Source organism: Pinus tabuliformis, chromosome 1_2, assembly GCF_031772625.1.
Source record: "Pinus tabuliformis cultivar Carrire ecotype Pingquan chromosome 1_2, CPIR1, whole genome shotgun sequence".
NCBI lineage: Eukaryota > Viridiplantae > Streptophyta > Pinopsida > Pinales > Pinaceae > Pinus > Pinus tabuliformis.
The window spans coordinates 242,181,941-242,201,730 of NC_142298.1; the positions used below are offsets into that span (position 1 = coordinate 242,181,941).

The 19,790-nt window shown below is 39.8% G+C and overlaps 1 pseudogene; it reads right to left on the reverse strand.

The window, feature by feature from the left end:
• Window positions 1-19,534, reverse strand: part of LOC149205282 (ATP-dependent 6-phosphofructokinase 3-like) — a 45,418-nt pseudogene extending 25,884 nt beyond the window's left edge.
• Between the last annotated feature and the right edge of the window lie 256 nt (window positions 19,535-19,790).

Consider the following 19,790-nt stretch of genomic DNA (forward strand, 5'->3'; position numbering starts at 1 on the left):
CTAACTTCTGTAGCAGATTTGGGTTTAGGCCAGTTCACAATGACTGCCACCTTAGAGGGATCTATCTTCAATTCACCACCCCCTACTATATGACCAAATAATTCAAAGATGTTTTGCCAAATCCACATTTTGAGAGTTTAACATAAAGTTTTTCTCTTTTCAAAATATCTAGTGTCTGCTTAACATGCTTTAGGTGTTCTTCACATGTTTTGCTAAATATCAGAATGTCATCAAAATACACAATAACAAAATCATCAAGAAAAGGTCTGGGTACATCATTCATTAATCTCATGAAAGTATCAGGAGCATTAGTTAAGCCAAAAGGCATAACCAACCACTCATACTATCCCTGCTTTGTTTTTGAAAGCAGTCTTCCATGCATCATGTTTTGCAACTATGACCTGATGGTATCCATTGTGCAAGTCTAGCTTGGAAAAGTAAACAACTTCCTTCAATTGATCTAAAAGATCATCTATGTGAGGAAGGGGATAACGATTTTTTATTGTTATCTTATTCAGTGCTCGGTAATCAATGCACATTCTCCACGAGCCATCTTTCTTTCTCTCCAAAACGATTGGTGACCCACATGGTGATGTGCTAGGTCTGATGAACCCTTTCTCGAGAAACTCCTACACCTGCTTCTTGATTTTAGCATTTTCTAAAGTAGACAACCTATACATTCCAATGTTAGGCAATGGACCATCTTGCTGCAAAATAATATCATGTACTATTTCCTTTTTGGGTGGCAGATCTTTAGGTTCTTGAAACAAGATATCATACTCTGAAACAAACTTTTCTAAATCAGTCTATTGTTCATCATTATAGCCTTCAAATATATTGGTTTATCAGGTTTCTTTTCCTTTACAACCATCAATAAGAATTGTTTACATGAATTTATCATTCATTTCATCCACCCTGAGTTTATGAGAGTATAATTATTCTTGAGCTTATGAGCTCTTACAAAGTATTCGATTCCATCTTTAACAAGTAGATACTTGTTCTCAGCTCTATAGAAAATAGCTTTTATGTCATACAAGTAAGGACTTCCTAAAACAATTCCACATATATCCAAAGAAATTATGTCTAACTCAACCTCATCTACAAATGCTGACCCAAAAGAAAACTTGAGTTTGCACTGTCTAGTCACTTGTAGTTGTGCTTTGTCATTCAACCATCCTAATGGGTATGGTTTCTTGTGAGGTGTACTTACTAATCCCAACTTCTTTACAATTGTTTTAGAAATTAAATTTACTTGTGAGCCACTATCAAACAAAGTATCAATCTTTTGATGTTTGGAAACAACTCAAATATGGAAAAGCTCATGTCTTTTTCTCTCATTTTCTTCATCAATAATAGATTGTGCAGAATTACTAGTAGATGCTTCAAACTTTTTACCTTTTATACCTGTGGCTGCAATAGTTGTTTCATCTCCTGAGTCTGACCCCAAATCCTTCTGAATAGCTGCAGCAGACTTCTTCTTCTTGCTCTCAAACTTCTTAGGTCTCAGCTCTGGATGCAGAATCCAACAATGCTCATCATCATGCCCATCCTTTTTACAGTGAGTGCATGAAGCCTTGCTTTTCTGTGCAGTATTAGCCTTCCTTGCTTTCCATTCCTACTTTCTTTTCTCCTTATTCTTGCTTGTAGTGGGTTGGGATGGTCCCCCAACTTCTAGACTTCCATTCTTTCCTCTAGCTTCTAGATGAGTAGCTTGTACAGATACCTCATCTATACTAGTGGGATTAAACATGAGGATAGTGTGCCTCATGTAGTTGTGTAGACCACCAATGTACTTCAACATAGCCTCTAGTGAGTCTAATGAGATTCCTAGAGCCAATGCTCTCTTTCTAAATTCTTGAGTGTGCCCTTGCACACTTTTCCCTTTCAACTGTCGAAGGGTTTGCCAACTCATCATGGCCTGCTGCATGTAGGCCAATGGATAGAACTGCTTTTTGATTGCAGAAACAAATTCACTCCAGACAGAGATAGTATTACCATGTCTCTTCATGTCAGCTTTTGTCCTGCCTTCCCACCAAACCAAGGTAGTGCCTCAAAAGTGTAGGCTTGCCAGTTGAATCTTGCTCTTGTATAAATCAATACTCTGAAATAAACATCAAATTTTCTAATCCAATTGTCCAACTTTTCTGCATTCAACTCTCCATCATATATAGGTAAATCAAATTTAACATCTAGTTTGATCAAAGATGATTTCCTTTTATGTTTAGGGCTATTAAGAAGTGTGAGAAAGCTTTCCTCTTTCCCTTTTCCTTTTGAGTGGTCATGGAAGTGAGACTCATCTTCTCCTTTGTCTTGCTTGAAGCCTGATGAATCTTCCTCCTTATGTTTTCTAAAGTCCCTATACATTTCCTCTACCATGGACTTTATGGCTAGGAAACTATCTATGAATTGAGGGTCTAGTCCTACAGAACCTTCTTCTAACATTGTCTTCTGAGGATAGACTCTCCCAATTTTAGGATTAGTTTCAACCAACTCTCCTTCTCCTAACTTGAGCTTTGATCTAGTTAGCATTCAACAACTAAACCAACACAAGTTTGTCTAACCTTAACAACCTAGAGCTCTGATACCACTTGATCTGAAAATCACTCTTGAATGATCTCAGTTAAATAATTTATGAATGAAGGTATTATAGGCTCATGTGCTAGTGTGTGTCTATGTTATTTTAGGCAACGGGTCGATCAAATTGAAAAATTGAAAAATACACAGACACTAGAAAATGGAAAATAGTAAGGAAATGCAAGAACACAACAATTAATAAGGAGTTCAGCCTATTCTCCAGGGCTACATCTCTGGTCCAGCTCCAGTGGTGGCCTTCTTTTATTATGTCTTTAAAGCAGAGATTTACAATTATAAGCCCAATTTGAGTCTCCTGAAACAAATGATGTTGGTAGGGTGGTTCTTGGATTCCCCAAGCCACTAGAGTGCATAGACTCTTTTCCTTACCAAATATTGACCTCTCTGGTCTTTAATGGTAGGAGCCTAATGTGGTGCTCAATTCTCGACAAATCCTCTCAGGGATTGCTTGAACCTCTCAAGATTTCTATCTGCTCTATGCTTCCTTATGTTGCAGGTCAGCTTGGCTCTCTGTCTTTTTGCTTCTTGCTCTACTATCTTTTCTTTGCTCTCGCTTTCTCTATCTTCGTTCTCCTTTTTCCCGTGTTCTGTTCTCTATCTGTTCATTGCTAAAATCCAATCTATCTCATGACTGCTCGCTTCCTCTTCTACCCCTTCGGTTCACCTGCTGTTGTTCGCTTGGAGTTCCCTGCCTTTGTGTCTTCACCAATGTCTCATAAGGAGTGGCCACTTGTCCTCTCATGAACTGTGCTAGCTCTTCCTCAACGGTTTGGTTTTTCAGTTATACTATGAAATGAGTCATCCACCAACTCAGCGGTCAAATCGGACATCAAACTTCTCTATGTTGCGGCTTAATTCCCCTGTCAAATCTGGTTTCTCCATCAGGCACAATCTCCACCATCAGATCTAGAGCCCCTAAATCCTACGACATTTGCTCATTTTGCGCGGTTGACTTGCTCGACCATTAGCACATGATGAGTAGTGGTTTTCTCCCTCATCCGCCTGCCACACATCTGGCACTGAATGGAATCGCTTGTTTTTCTCCAAATCTGCTTACCGCCCAAGGGTGCCCCCGATATACTGTCGGTTTTGGAGCACGGGACCCACCTTTCACCTTAGCGCTTTCCCCACAATTTTCCCAGCTTCCATGTGACCGAGTGCTTCGAGGCTTTTCCTTCTCGAGGGGTTTTTCCCAAGTGCTAATCACGCATCAAAAATGCCCTTTGTTTCCCAATCTGAGCTTGCCAAGTGCCAGTTTTGCCTCCTGTGCGGTCTCCATGGGCCTCGGTCAGCACGCTTTTACCGAGGTCCTCGTCATTCCTCACTGGCTGCAAACTGCCATTGTCCAGAGGTCTTCCTAATCGCTCTATGCTCATAATTCGAAGTATGTCCTATTTTGATATAGCCATGACTCTTTAATAATCTTCATGATTCCAATTTGGATCAGATGCTAAAGAGATAACCCCCATCTTTTGATGAAGATGTTCAAATGCTTCTCGAGGAAGAGGTTTTGTGAAAATATCAGCTATCTACTCCTTAGTATTGATATATTCCAAGATGATGTTTTTTTTAGCTCAGGAAATGATACTTGATTGGTATATGTTTGGTCTTTGAGTGCATCACTAAATTTTTGTTGAGGCTGATCATGCTTGTGTTATCAAAATAGATGGTAATTGGTTGATTTGTACCTATGTTGACATCTTTTCGAGCTTCCTTCATCCATAGTATTTGGGTACAACAATCTTCGGTAGCTATATACTCGGCTTCGGCTATAGATAATGATATGGATGTCTGTTTTTTGTTGAGCGAAGATACTAAACAGTGTCCCAGGAGGAATGCATTTCCACTAGTACTTTTCCGATCATTGACACTTCCGACCCAATCAGCATCGGTGTATGCAGTCAAAGTAAGGGTTGAGCTCTTAGGTTATTAGAGACCGAAATCAGGAGTTCCTTTTAGGTATCTGAGAATTATTTTTACAACCAACAAATGGGATTGTTTAGGAGCTGATTGAAATCTTCCCACCATTCCTACTGCTTGCATAATGTCGGGTCTCGTAGCAGTTAAGTACAGAAGGGCTCTAATTATTGACCTGTAATGAGTTTCATCTACTCGAGGGGAGTCATCGTTTTTTCTCAATTTGCAACTTGTGGTCATAGGTGTGCTCATGGGTGCACAGTCTTCCATTCCATATCTTTTAAGCATGTCTTTAAGATATTTGGCTTGAGATATAAACATGCCTATCATGGTTTGAGATACTTGTAGTCCAAGGAAGTGAGATAACTCTCCTATCATTGACATCTCGAACTCTTTTGACATATTTTGAGAAAACTCATGGCTCATCTCATCATTATTACTAGCAAAGATAAGATCATCAACATAAACAAGTGTGACTAGTAACTTATCCTCATCCGTCTTTACGTAGAGATTACTTCCTACCACCCCCTTCTTGAAGCCTTGTTATTGTAGATAGTGATCCAATCTTGCGTACCAAGATCTAGGAGCTTGTCTCAACCCATATAATGCCTTTTTCAACTTACAAACAAAGTCTTTTCCTTCTGTTAGATTAAACCCTTCTAGTTGCTCCATGTAGACTTCTTCCTTGAGTTCCCCATTCAAAAATGTTGATTTTATGTCCATTTTATAGATTTTGAATCCTTTTGAGCAAGAAAATGCCAAGAACATCCTGATAGCTTCCACACGAGCTACTGGTGCAAATTTTTCTCCAAAGTCAATTCCTTCAATTTGTGAATAGCCTTTACAAACAAGCCTTGCCTTATTTATGATGATTTGTCCATCTTCATTCATTTTGTTTTTAAACACCCACTTGGTTCCTATTATGTTTTTTTCCTTTGGACGAAGTACTAGTTCCCATGTCTTATTCTTCTCAATTTGAGACATTTCTTCTTCCATGGCTTTTACCCAATGAGAATCCTTACTTGAGTAAATGTTTCTGGTTCTATCATGGATATAAGAGCAACATCATTCTTCTTTGGTGTACTAGTCATCCTTCTTCGGGTTTGCATCCCTTCATCCATATTGCCAATAATCTACTCTTCTGGGTGATATTTTTGGAGAAATTTCATGTTTGAAGGGGTTTGAGATGGTTCTTTTTCCTTGGTTTTTCATTGGTATTTTTCTTCTTTTTCAGGTTCTTCATCTTCAATGAGAGGATTAAATTCATGTTCTTCAATTTCTTTTTCTAGAAGGTCTTCATCGATTTTTACATCAATGCTTTCCACTATTTTCCATAGTCGGTTATTGTAGCACTTGTAGGATTTGCTTCTTATAGAATATCCAAGAAAGATCCCTTCGTTAACCCGTGAATCAAATTTTCCTGGTGAGTCATCATTGATTTTTATGAAGCACTTGCTTCCAAAAATCTTGAAGTATTTTACTGACGCAGGTCTTCATTTTCATAATTCATAAGGAGTCTTTTCATTATTTGGTCTCAATTGAGTTTGATTCAATGTATAGAAATTTGTCCCGACTGCTTCTTTCCAGAATTTTGTCTACAAGTTAGCTGCTATTAACATTATTCTTGCTATTTTTTGAACTGTTTGGTTTCTTCTTTCCACTACCCCATTTTTATTTGATGTTATGGCAGTAGACAGTTCTCTTTTAATTCCATGTATTTTATATAATTCATCAAATTCTTTTGATGTGAATTCTCCCCCTCTACCTGTTCTGAGACACTTAATCTTAGAGTCCTTTGCATTTTCAACAAGAGCTTTAAGATTCTTAAAATACTCAAATGCTTTGGATTTATATTTTATAAAATATACCCACATCATTCTAGTATAGTCATCAACAAATAAAGCAAAGTACCTTTCTCCTTGGAGTGTCGGAGTTCTAGTTGGTCCACATAAATCAACATGAATGATCTCCAAAGGCTTTGATGTAGAGAACTCCTAGGTCTTGTGACTTGTTCTAGTTTGCTTTCCATGTTGACATGGGTGACATACTCGTTGATTTGGTTTGAATAACTTTGGAATGTCTCGTACTACTTTAATCTTGCTGATATTGATCAAGTTATCGAAGCTTGTATGTCCAAGTTGCTTGTGCCACAACCGACTTTCATCTGTTTGACTTAAGTAGCATTTATCTTCTTAAATCTTGTTCAGAATATAGATGTTTTTTGGTGTTCTAACCCCTTTTGCCACAAGTTCCCCTGAGGAAGAGTTCCTTATTTCACATTCTTTGGTGCTAAAGACAACATTATGTCCTTGATCACAGATTTGGCTAATACTCAAAAGGTTGTGTTTGAGCCCATTCACTAGCAAAGAATTTTGAGCTTTTCCTTTTCCATTAATAAGAGTAGCAGTTCCTTTTCTATCAATTTTGGTAGATCCACTTCCAAAGAATACATTTCCTTCCTTTTTGTTCAGTGAGACAAACTTCCCTTTGTCCCCTGTCATGTGTCTGGAGCACCCACTATCCAAAAACCAATGATTTTCATTATTTTGAGCACATAAAGCTAGGCCACATTTATCCGTGTTGGGATTCTCACTTCTTGCTTTTCCTCTTTTGAGTGGGAAATTTTGTTCATTGTGTCCATTATTACATAACGAGCAAATCAGATCAAATTTGTCCAAGGGATCAAAAGAATTGTAGATCTTGATTTGTCCTTTCCCTTTGGGGCCATATGGTTTGTTTATTTGATCCTTCAGTTTTGGTGTGTCATTCTTACGAGCCATGCAATGTCTAGCTTGATGGCCAAAATTTTTACAATGGAAACAATGACCCAAAAGGATAGTTTTGTACTTGTTGTAATAGCCATGATTTGAATCAACATTATTCCTTGAAGTTACTCCAGCTTCATTCTTTGGATTTGAGATGGGCCTTTAATGAAATACTGTTTTGTATCTATTGTAACATCCATGATTCGAATCAACATTCTTCCTTGGAGTTACTCTCTCTTCATTCTTTGGAAATGGGATGAGCCTTTGATGAAATAATATTTATTCTTTTGGGTTGTTGGAAAGTACGTCGGCATAACTTTTCGCATTATTCTTAGTACTTGATGATTCTCCTTTAAAACCTATTCCAGATTTTTCACGTTGAGGCTTTTGATTATTTAGGATAGTGAAAAGTATATGAGAGCTTTTCCAACGCTTTTTAACTTGCTACAATTCCTTCCTCGGAGATACTATTTCGGCTTGACGTTCTTCGCAAGCTTCATCTTTTTATTTTAGCTTATTTTTCAAGAGATCTTTCCTTCTTTTTGTTTCCTCGTTTTCTACCTTGAGAGAAATGATTTTATTCCGTAATTTCTCATCTTCTTCAATGGCACTTATTAATGTAGAAATTTGAATAATTTAACACATATCCAATGGAGATTATCCTGATCATGTACTATTGAAGAAAAAATACACAATACATAAGCTCCTCTACGTTGATCATCAATATAGCAGCATCAATAACAATAAAACATCAAGAGCATTCACACATTAACACAGTATGTATCCCGGGGAAAGCATCTCGCTAAAAACCCCAACTATCTGTATATTAATGATTGAGTCATGTAACATTACACAACATAATACTTCTCACAAGTATCTCCACCTCTGTTACACACAATACAACTCAGATCTGATCTCCAAATCTCTTCCACTGCTTGCCTGCCTCCACTGCTCAATACCTGCTCAAGAACTGATGAGAATGGCTCACCAAACTCGTTTTTCACCTGCAAAATAGTCACTCACTCTTTGTTGGACGTGAGCACAAGCTATAATGTGGGCCAATACGTGAGCAAACTCATTGGCATACTCAATCCCTTGATTGTGCAAGATCTGGTGCACAACTATAGTCACAACTGATAGCAATCTGATTCTCTACCACCTGTCCCTGTTGAACTGAACATGCACTGACATGCAACTGAGCTAACTGATGTATTCATTAGTTGTATTATGAGTTAATAACTTGTGAATTAATTAATAACTAATTCACCCAACTCATCTCTAGTCTATTTGCCAGTTAGACTAAATACAACCAGTTTAACAAAGCTAAACTGAACACAACTCCATCAACTCCACAATCAACTCCACCAAACTCAACTGATTGAGTTCTAACTGAAGTCATGCATGAAACAACTCAACTGACTCATAAGAAAAGCGTATTTCCTTCTGACAGCTGCATGTGCCACCTCTGTAGCTCAAACTGAAGTGCTCCAAGAGAATAAGATTAAGTTTATAGTCCAAATATTATTATGAGACAATAATATTTGACTTTTCTATTTTTGACAGCCAGTCTAAAAATAGACTTTGATCACTCACACTGTGATCACTCACACTTCCATAAAAAATAGAAGTCCATCTATTTTTTCCCAACTTGATCAATCATCCATAAACAGCAACCTGCAATCCATAGACATGATCCATATGTCTAAAAATAGACATAGTCTAAAAATAGACTTGCGCCAAAAATAGCCTGCAGGCCCACTTAGTGAAGGCGACTCTTTTCACTAAGCTCCATCATCTTGTTGCAATCTCAACACTCCCTCTCAACAAGATATGGATTATCAGCAACCCCTATCCTGCCTCGATGGTACTCGAATTTGCTCTTGGTGAGAGCCTTCGTCAGAATATCAGCATCCTGATCCTCCGTTGGAATGTACGAAAGTAACATGATCCTCTGCTGCACACAATCTCTGATATGATGGTACCTGATGTCAATATGTTTAGATCTATCATGAAATACAGGATTAGCCGAGAGTTTAATGCAAATCTGGTTATCACAGTAAATCACAATAGGATCCAAAAGAGAACCGAACAAACCAACTAGGATCTTCCTCATCCATATAGCCTCGCATGTAGCCAAACTTGCTGCCATATACTCAGCCTCCGCTGAACTAAGTGCCATGGATCTCTGTTTCCTGCTGTACTAAGAAACTGCTGTCGATCCAATACTGAAGACCCCTCCTGGTGTTCTCTTTCTGTCTGTTGGGCTCCCTGCCCAATCTGCATCCGTGAAGCCACATGGCTTCACCTCATCCTCCTGTCTGTACCACAAACCATATCCCGATGTGCCTCTCAAGTAGCGCAATACATGCTTTCCCGCCTTCCAGAAGAGCTTGGTAGGCTTAACCATAGCTTGTGAAAGCTTGTTAACTGCATAGCATATATTAGGTCGTGTATTGACCAAATACATTAGCGACCCCACCAACTGTCGATAAACAGTGGCATCCACTTCTTCTCCCGAAGTGGCATCCTCCTTCCTCCAACCTCCAGGAAGAGGAGTATCAACAAGCTTGCAGCCATGCATGTTGAACTTCTCCAATATCTCCCAAGCATACTTGCCTTGAGAAACAAATAGTCCACCACTGCGCTGCCATATTTCCAATCCCAGGAAATAGTGAAGGAGGCCCAAATCCTTCATCTCAAACTCTGGAGCAAGATCCTTCTTGCATGACAGTATCAACAGCTCATCACCCGTTAGAATCAAATCATCAACATACAGCACAATGATAAGCAACTTACCCTCCACCACAATCTGGTATAGGTTCGGATCCACCTCGCTCTTGGAGAATCCAAGTCCTATGAAATAGCTGTCTATCCGTGTGTACCAAGCACATGGTGCTTGCTTCAACCCATACAGCGCTCTCTTGAGCCTGCACACATGCGACTCGCTACTGAAGACTTCAAAGCCTTCGGGTTGCTCAATGTACACCTCCTCCTCAATGACTCCGTTGAGGAACGCAGTCTTCACATCCATCTGATGAATGTGCCATCCCATCTGCGCTGAGAGAGCAAGAATCGTCCGTATGGAAGAATACCTTGTGACAGGTGCAAAGGTCTCCTCATAATCGATCCCCTCAATCTGTGAAAAGCCTCGGGCAACAAATCTTGCCTTGTACTTCTCCACACTCCCATCAGCTGCCTGCTTAACTTTGTAGATCCATCTCGAACCCACCACTGATTTCCCTTTCGGTCTAGGAATAATCTCCCATGCACTGTTTCTGACAATAGAATCATACTCTTCCACCATGGCGTCTACCCATGCGGGATCCTCCACAGCTTCCTCGAAAGAGGATGGCTCAGTCACAACACACTTGCTCATAAGATCCATGTATCCAGTGTACCGATCAGGCGACTGTCTCTGCCTGCATTGGGCTATAGGTGGTCCTACAACTTTCTCTGCATCTTGAGCTAGTCGCTCAGCTTCTGTCAAGCGCTTTCGTCCTTTGATGGTTGGCGCTGCATGAGTGGTCTCTTCCACTCCATGAACCTCGTCCTGTGGCTAATCCACGTCCTGAAGCTCATCCTTAGGAACTAATAGCTCCTCATCTGCATGCAAGTGTAGCTCCCTCTCAAGCGAACACTTCATGGCTTTCTCCTCTTGAAATTTTATATCCCGTCGCACAACAGTTTTACCACTGTCTGGCAAATACACATGATAGTTGTGGGGCGTATCAGTGTACCCTACAAATATCCCAACCTCTGCGGTCGGCTCCAACTTCTTCCTGACATCCTTCGTCACATGCATGTAAACGTTAGCACCAAAAATCCTCAAATGAGAAAGATCAGGCTTCTTACCAGAATAAGTCTCCTCAGGTGTACTCATGCCAAGTATCCTATGAGGACAACGGTTCTGCACATAAACTGTTGTATTGCATGCTTCCGCCCACAAGTGAAGGGGTAGGCCCTGATCATGCAACATTGCCCGTGCAGCACCCACAATTGTTCTGTTCTTCCGCTCAGCTACCCCGTTCTACTGTGGGTTATGGGGAGCTATGAGTTCTCTACGAATCCCTTCTGTCTTGCAGAAATCCTTGAACTCGTCCGAGATGTATTCACCACCATTATCGCTCCTAAGAGCCTTCACCTTCTTCCCCGACTCCTTCTCGACCAGTGCTTTGAATTCACAGAACTTTGAATATGTCTCGCTCTTCTTCTGCATGAAGAAGGTCCAACACTTACGAGAGAAATCATCAACAAAAATCACATAATACATGTGTTTTGCTGTCGAAGCAACTGAGAAAGGTCCACACACGTCTGTGTGAATTCTCTCAAGGATCGTCATGGCACGACTATCCTTCTCGTGAAAGGTGGCTTTCGCAAACTTCCCCAAAGTACACCCCTTGCACTGATCTGACTGCGCAAGTGTGCCTTTAGGAAGCCCTGTAGTGATCTGCTGCAGTATCTTCAAGGCTCCATGGTGAAGGTGACCCAATCTCCTGTGCCACAACTCGCCATCATCCCGGCTCACCAATCCTTCTGCCTTGCCTGCCATTGCTGCGCATCCATCTACATGCAACTGATAAAGGTTCCTCACTTGAACCCCTATCTTTCGGGTCTCACCAGTTGTCTTGTTGCGCAGGAAGGCCTTTCCCTCGCTGAAAACAACATCATACCCCTTGTCTTCTAACATCGCCACTGAGATGAGATTCTTCTTCAATCCAGGAACATGCATGACTTCCTTCAATACAAAGGGTTTACCAGACTCCCTCTCAAAGGAAATGGTACCAATACCGGTCGCACTGTATCTACCATCATCGCCCATCTCAATGTGCACTCCAAGATCTTTTTCCTCCAGATCAGAGAACAAATCCCTATCTCCCGTCATGTGAAAAGACGCACCACTGTCCAAGAACCACATTGATCCCATCACACTTGAAACCAAGCATGCGATCAATGAAAAATCAAGCTCAAACTGAGAAGCTAAGGCCTCTCCCCCTGCAGATCCAGCAGCTTGCTTGTTCTTCTTCTTCTGCGGACAATTTGTGGCATAGTGTCCATGCTGGTGACAGTGAAAACACTTCACCTTGGACATATCCTGCTTCTTACCTTTCGCATCGGAATGAGAATCTTTCTTGTTCTTCCCCTTCTTTTCTTTGGCAGCCAAAGCACAATTCTCTTCATCAGATACCTTTGATGAAGATCCATTCTCACCTTTATTGTTTCTGAGTTTATCATTGAGTGCCAGGTCGCTCTTGCTTTGGAATAACATTTTCAATCCGTTGAAAGACATTTCAACAACACTGCTGCAAATTCGATTTTCCACCAGCTCCAAACTCAACCGCCTCCGATCTAAAATTCGTGAGAACACAATATTTCTCGTACAGAGATTGACTGTATGGGCATTCACCGGATATCTCACCTTCCAAAGGAAGGATGAATCCAGAGGCTACCTGGCCCGATTACAGACTCTGCTTGAAGAAATAGAATGTAAACAATTCCTGAATAGTAGATCTGATGATCAATCCTCGCTTGATATCTTGTAAAAATCTCTTCTACAAATCAAGCAGCTCTGATACCATGTAGAAATTTTGAATAATTTAACACATATTCAATGGAGATTATCCTAATCATGTACTATTGCGGAAAACATACAAAATACATAAGCTCCTCTACGTTGATCATCAATATAGCAGCATCAATAAGAATAAAACATCAAGAGCATTCACACATTAACACAGTATGTATCCCGGGGAAAGCATCTCGCTAAAAACCCCAAATATCTGTATATTAATGATTGGGTCATGTAACATTACACAGCATAATACTTCTCACAAGTATCTCCACCTCTGTTACACACAATACAGCTCAGATCTGATCTCCAAATCTCTTCCACTGCTTGCCTGCCTCCACTGCTCAATACCTACTCAAGAACTGATGAGAATGGTTCACCAAACTCGTTTTTCACCTGCAAAATAGTCACTCACTCTTTGTTGGACGTGAGCACAAGCTATAATGTGGGCCAATACGTGAGAAAACTCATTGACATACTCAATCCCTTGATTGTGCAAGATCTGGTGCACAACTATAGTCACAACTGATAGCAATCTGATTCTCTACCACCTGTCCCTGTTGAACTGAACATGCACTGACATGCAACTGAGTTAACTGATGTATCACTACAACAAAACCAGCGATTAGCATCCCTTTTTACTTCTTTTTTTGCATCTAGAGCCCATTTTTGGTGCTATTTGCATCCATTTATCAAATATGGTGCAAAACTTGACACAAAATTTGCATCAAGTTTTGCACCAAATCTTACACCAAGTTTAGCACCAGGTATTGCAATAGGTTTTGCACCACGTTTTGCACCAAATTTTATGCCAAGTTTTGTGTCATCCTTTACACCAGGTTTTGTTCCAGGTTTTGCATCAAGTTTGGCACCTAATTTTGTTTGACATACTTTTGCATCCTCATTTGCATCCACTTTTTGCACCTACACTTGCATCAACTTTTGCATCGACTTTCGCATCCTTTTTTGCATCCTTTTTTGCATCCTTTTTTAAATCATTTTTTGCATCCATTATTTCATCCATTTGTGCATCCCTTTTGCGCCAAGTTTTACATCGTGTTTTGTGTCTAGTTTTGCATAAAATTTTGCATCTACTTTTGTTGCATCCACTTTGCCCTCTTGTTTGGCATCCATATTTACATCCTCTTTTGCATCTATTATTGTACCCACTATTGCATCTAATATTTTTGTGCCACAATTAGCGCCTAGTTTGGCACCTCCTTTTGCACCCACTTTTGATTATAATTTTGCATCCACGTTTGCATCCTCATTTGCGTCTAGGTTTTCATCAACTACTACATCTATTTTTGCATCCCTTTTTGTATCCAATTTTGGACCGGGATTTGCATCGGGTTTTGTGTCTCGTTTTGCATCTACTTTTGCATCGACTTCTATTGCATCCACTTTTGCACACAATTTTGCATCCACTGTTGCACCCATTTTAAATTTCACTTTTTGCATCCCTTTTTACATCTTCATTTGCATCATACTTTGATTCTTTTTTTGCATCTATCATTACATCCACTTTTGTTATGCCACAATTTGCACCATGTTTTGCACTCACTGTTGTATCCACGTTTACTTCCAATTTTGCATCCATGTTCACATCCTCTTTTGCATCAAATATTGCATCTATTTTTGCATCCACTTTTATGTCAGGTTTATGCATTAGGTTTTGCATCTCGTTTTGTATCTACTTTTGCATCTACTTACATTATATCCATTTTTTGCATCCAATTTTGTTTTGCCTGTTGCATCAATGTTTTCTTCCACTTTTACATCCATTTTTGCATCTTATTTTGCATATTTTTTGTCTATTGTTACATCCACTTTTGTTGCACCATATCTTGCGCCTACCATTGCAACCACATTTGATTCCACGTTTGCATCCCCTATTGCATCCACTTTTGTTTCATCCATTTTTGCATATTTGTTTCCGTTGTTGCATCCACATTTGTTTCACCACAATTTGTGCCAAGTTTTACACCTACCATTGGACCCATGTTTGCTTCCACTTTTGCCTTCATGTTTGCATCCAAGTTTGCATTGAAAACTGCATCTACTTTTGCATCCACTTTTGTGTCAGGTTTTTCATGTTGTTGTGCATCTACTTATGTTGTATCCACTTTTCATCCAATTTTACTTCTATTGTTGCCCCCATTTCTATGTTCGCTTTTGCATCCCTTTTCCAACACTCATCATATTTTCTGCATTGATGATATTCCTTATGGCATTGACAATTATGAACAATTGATGACAATGTCAATAATATTGACAATGATGAAAATGAAGATGATGGCGATGACATGAATTGTGATTATGATGATAAAGACGATAGTGGTTACAATGACAATGATGATGATGGCAATGATTATGATGATGACGATGCTAATGACGTTGGCGAATCTTCCCAATTTTAGATGTTGCCATTGTCATAATCATAAGCATTATCTTTGGTGTCATGATCATCATTTTCATCTAGGTCATCATCAAAAACAATAATGGCATGAATGATGATGATGCATGATTACAATAATGTCGATAGAAATTACATTAATGATGATGATGGGGATGATAAAAATGACAATGACGATAATAATGGTGGTGATGATGATCATCATCAATCATCTGTAAAAAATAGAGTTGTTATTTCTCTTACATATATCAATGTGTCCTAAACAACCCTTTTCTAGCACTGATCACATTTTTTGGGTTGATGATATTTCTTACAACATCTACAATTATGAACAATTGCAAACAATGTCCATAATGATGATGATGATGGCATGAATGGTGATTATGATGATAATGTAATGATGGCAATAAAAATGACAAGGATGATGGTGATGATGATGACAATGATTATGATAATTAGAATGACCTTACAATCTTATGGATTCGTGAACAATTACTAGTTTTAATACCATCTTCTGGATACGTATTACTATCATACTTTTTAAATTTTCTGTCTCTCTTGAGGTATCTTACTATAATGGTGTTGTCAACACTAGAAAGATATCTTGTTGTAATGGTGGTTCTAATGTTAGCACTAGCAAAGTTTAGTAGGGAGGATGCTACTACAAGAGGAATTCCTTCTAAGTGACTATGGCATTCAAAATGAGGCTTTATGGGCTGCTTGTTAACACATGTTCTCATGCTCATATAAAATTAATGTGAAAAGTTGCTTTAATTGGTTCCCATGCATAATTGATATTGATAATGGGGTGGTATAAAATTGTAATGGGCATATCCGTTAGTTAGTTATGATGGGTCAACAACATTGAAACCATCCAAGTGACATTTCACCTTGGAACAATCGTCGCTCGTGCGAAAACACGAAGTTTATGTAAATGAAAGTTGTGATTGTAGTGGAATTAAAACCATCGAGAAATATCAAAGAAGACGCTGCCTACCAGTTTTGAAAGACAACCAAGGCATTGAACAACTATTTGCGTTAGGATGTAGTGATGGAATCGAAGGAAATTTGGCAGCCCTAAGTTGCCATTACTATTGCCAATCACACATTCAATAGTAACCATAAAAGGTAGCCACATATAAACAGAACCTCGAGGTGTTGACAGTCAGAATCTATTGTAATAGCTTTGACGTATATATAGGTTTGTGTTTAGATGAGAATGAAGTGGGCTTCATCTAGGGTTCGGCTCAATCCTCGTCCATTCAATGCAGTGGTGTTTAATTCGCCAAGCAAGAGAATATTACGTGAGTGTTCAGAGTTAAATCAACAGAAATCAAGGACGTGTGATTGTCAAATTATTGCTCCTCCCTTATGATTGAGCACTTGATGCGATGGTCATTATCCTTGGGTGATACTTTTATTCCCCATTTTCTATTGAAAAATTAGCGTTTTTCTGTTCGATTATGATAGGATTGGATGAACGCCGGTTTGGGTGGATGTAGACCCATGTTTTTTTGTGGTGATCTTCAAATGTCTTGAGGATAAGAAAAAAATCCTTGACCAAGGTCCATGGTTTTGGGGATGAGTTGGTCTTCTAGTGAAGCCATGGTTTCCCAACTTCAATCCTCTCACTATGTTGCCGATGACTACTCTAGTATGGGTAAGATTCCCAGTTTTCCCATTCACTTTACCCATCTAGATCTCTTAGAAAAAGTGGGCAATTTTATTGGAAGATTCGTCAAAGTAGACAGGGAAAGACTTTTGAAAGGAATTTTCACCTATGTTTGCATATGTGTTTAGGTAGATCCCAATGAAGTTTTGCGAGATAAAATTGAGCTCAAGTGGATGGGAATTGTGTATTCCCAACCCCTGGACTATGAAAATACAACTTTTCGATATAGGAATTACCAACAAGATAGACACCTTCAAACTGTCTGTCCCTTTCCAATAGGGGCTTCCTCCTTACAGTCATCTAAGAACTCTAGCTGCAGTTGGAGGGATCTTAAGGAAAGAGAGGGATCCAAAATGTAACACCCCTCCCTTGTGTGTCAAACTTTGCAAACCTAAGCTGAGAAAAGCTAGGTATGATGTGTAATATAAAAAGTAAATACATTATTAATAAATTAATCACTTGGAAAAGCGAGACACCAAGAGATGAGATTCTTGCCAAATCACATTGGTGAATGGGAAAGGATAATTCTTTCATGGTAAAGCTTCTCGATTTAATTCTAGATAAGTTGGATGGATTGGAGATAAATATCCATTGAGAAAAACATAAAAGTTGTGCGGGAGAGAAAGGCAATCTTCTATGAGGAAAATCCTCATGGGAGAGAAAGGTGAGCTTTCATGAGATAAGCCTACGCAAATGGATAAAAAGATCCATAAAAGCGAGACACCGCTAATGGAAACCATATCATGAAAGAAGGTATTAAATACCCATTGCATAGATCAATTGGAGGCGGTTGATCCATGGCAAGAACCTCGACTCGGTGGTGAACTGAAGAGTCATTTCTAGGTTGGGTAGCGGTGCTCTGTTTTCCAAGTGTCGTTCTCTCTTTTGATCTAGTTTGGCTCACTTGCGTGGATTGTTCTGTATGTTGGTTTCTTACCCTCTATGTTATAAATTCCTTAGCATATGAGAGAATTTGCTTGAGTTTTAAATGCACTGCATGTGGCGTTAATGAGATGATTTTATGGATGCACATAAATGGAATTCTAATTACAGTCACAGTATGTGGATCTTATGTAGAATTGGTGTTAACCTGTCTTTTGTTAAGATAGTGAATAGTCGTGCTTGAGCCGCTATGAAAATTTGTTAACTATAGAAATGAGGTGGATTCAATCCACTTATGTGTGGTCATAAATAGTATTTCAATTGCCTTACATGTTCAACAACTGCCTCCAAATGCTGTACGACTACCTCGAAGTACCAAATAAAACAATCATGAGATGTTGGAAATATTTATCATGGATATACTACCATAGGAGTACTATCACATGGAGTCTTATGCCCAAACATTCCCTAGTCTCAACATGTCCTTATATATGCATGTTTAGGAGCTCTTGTCCCAGCTCGTCGGCAGGGTCTGTATTCGCCAATAAAGAGTAGAACGAGGTAAGGGCGAACTAGCTATCCCCTGAACCATTCCCCCGACCAACCAATTGTTAGGCTCACAACCCGGCTAGGCAAGGTCAAGTTTAGGAACAACCTAGCTAGGCGAAGTGAGAGAGTACCGTAGTTAAGCGCTGCAGGGTCAAAGAGAGAAGGTGAAGGGTTGGATGCCTCACCGATCAATGGGCTAAAGTAGGGGTTGGGTGCTTTGTCAAGCCCCCCCCGCTTCTTATTCACCAGTGTCGTGTCGAGAGCAAGGAACATTCTGGCAAATTCAATATTAAGCATCAATCTACGATGAAACAGGGGATTCCTCTATAATCGGCTATGGGCTTATCTAGAAGGGCACCTCCTGGCCTTATGACTGGCATCTACACCTCCTTCCTTCCATATGCTAAGGTCAATGGTGAAGTGGGTCTAATCTCTTGCTATGGAACTTCATGCATGGACAAGGAATCAATATCTACCTACTATGCCAAGGGGACTATTAGAAGGGTACTAAATAGGACTAAAGACTATTGGCTATTGGAATGGCTAAGTTATACTAGATCTAGATCTTTATCTCGGTAGAGAAGAGAGTAAAGAAGTGAAATGTAGAGATGCGAGTATCATATGTCTAGACGAGTATAATATGTATAGAGCTCGAAGAGAATGAAATTCTCTGAGAGCTAGCCATGGCTCAAAGAGCCTCTTTTTAGTTGTTGAATTTAATGTCGACTGCTTTCTCCTTTCCCTTATTTCCTCTCTCTTATTCTTTTTTCTTTTCTCCTTTCTCTTATTCCCCTGTCCTTTCCCCCCTCTCCCTACCCGTACCCCACCCTCGCCCGGATGGCCCTCAAGCGTGCCTTCCCCTATCCTCGCCCTATGATCGCTTACCGCTTATCTTTTTTCTTGAACTCGTACCTTTGATGGCTCCTCCGGAGAGCGTTCCGTTCTCCTGCGGTGCCGCCCCTTACCTCTTTCAGAGTAAGATAGACTTCTTTCTTCAAACAAGTAACAATTGTTCGAAAAAAAGAACAACCAACAACACCCAACGTACTCATACCGACTTTCTCTCCTACCGAACCGAAGCAAAGCGTAGGTAACCGACTTTCTTTCTCTCGATACGGCAACCGAAGCGAAGTGTAGGTAACCGACTTTCTTTCTCTCCTACCAAAGGTAGGCATTCATCTACCGAAGGGAGGACGACAGGTAACTGACTTTCTTTCTCTCGATACGACAACACAACTACCAAAGGTAGGCATTCTTTCCGGCATCTTTCCAACTCTTACTCTTACCTCTCTTTCCAAAGGAAGGAAGGGGGGTGTGGGGGGAAGGAAGGATCAGCTTCCTTCCCACCGCCAATGAAGGAAGGGGGTTGTAAGGAAAATATTATTAGTGCCAAATGAAAATTTATGTTAGGGATGCTTTCACATAGTTAGT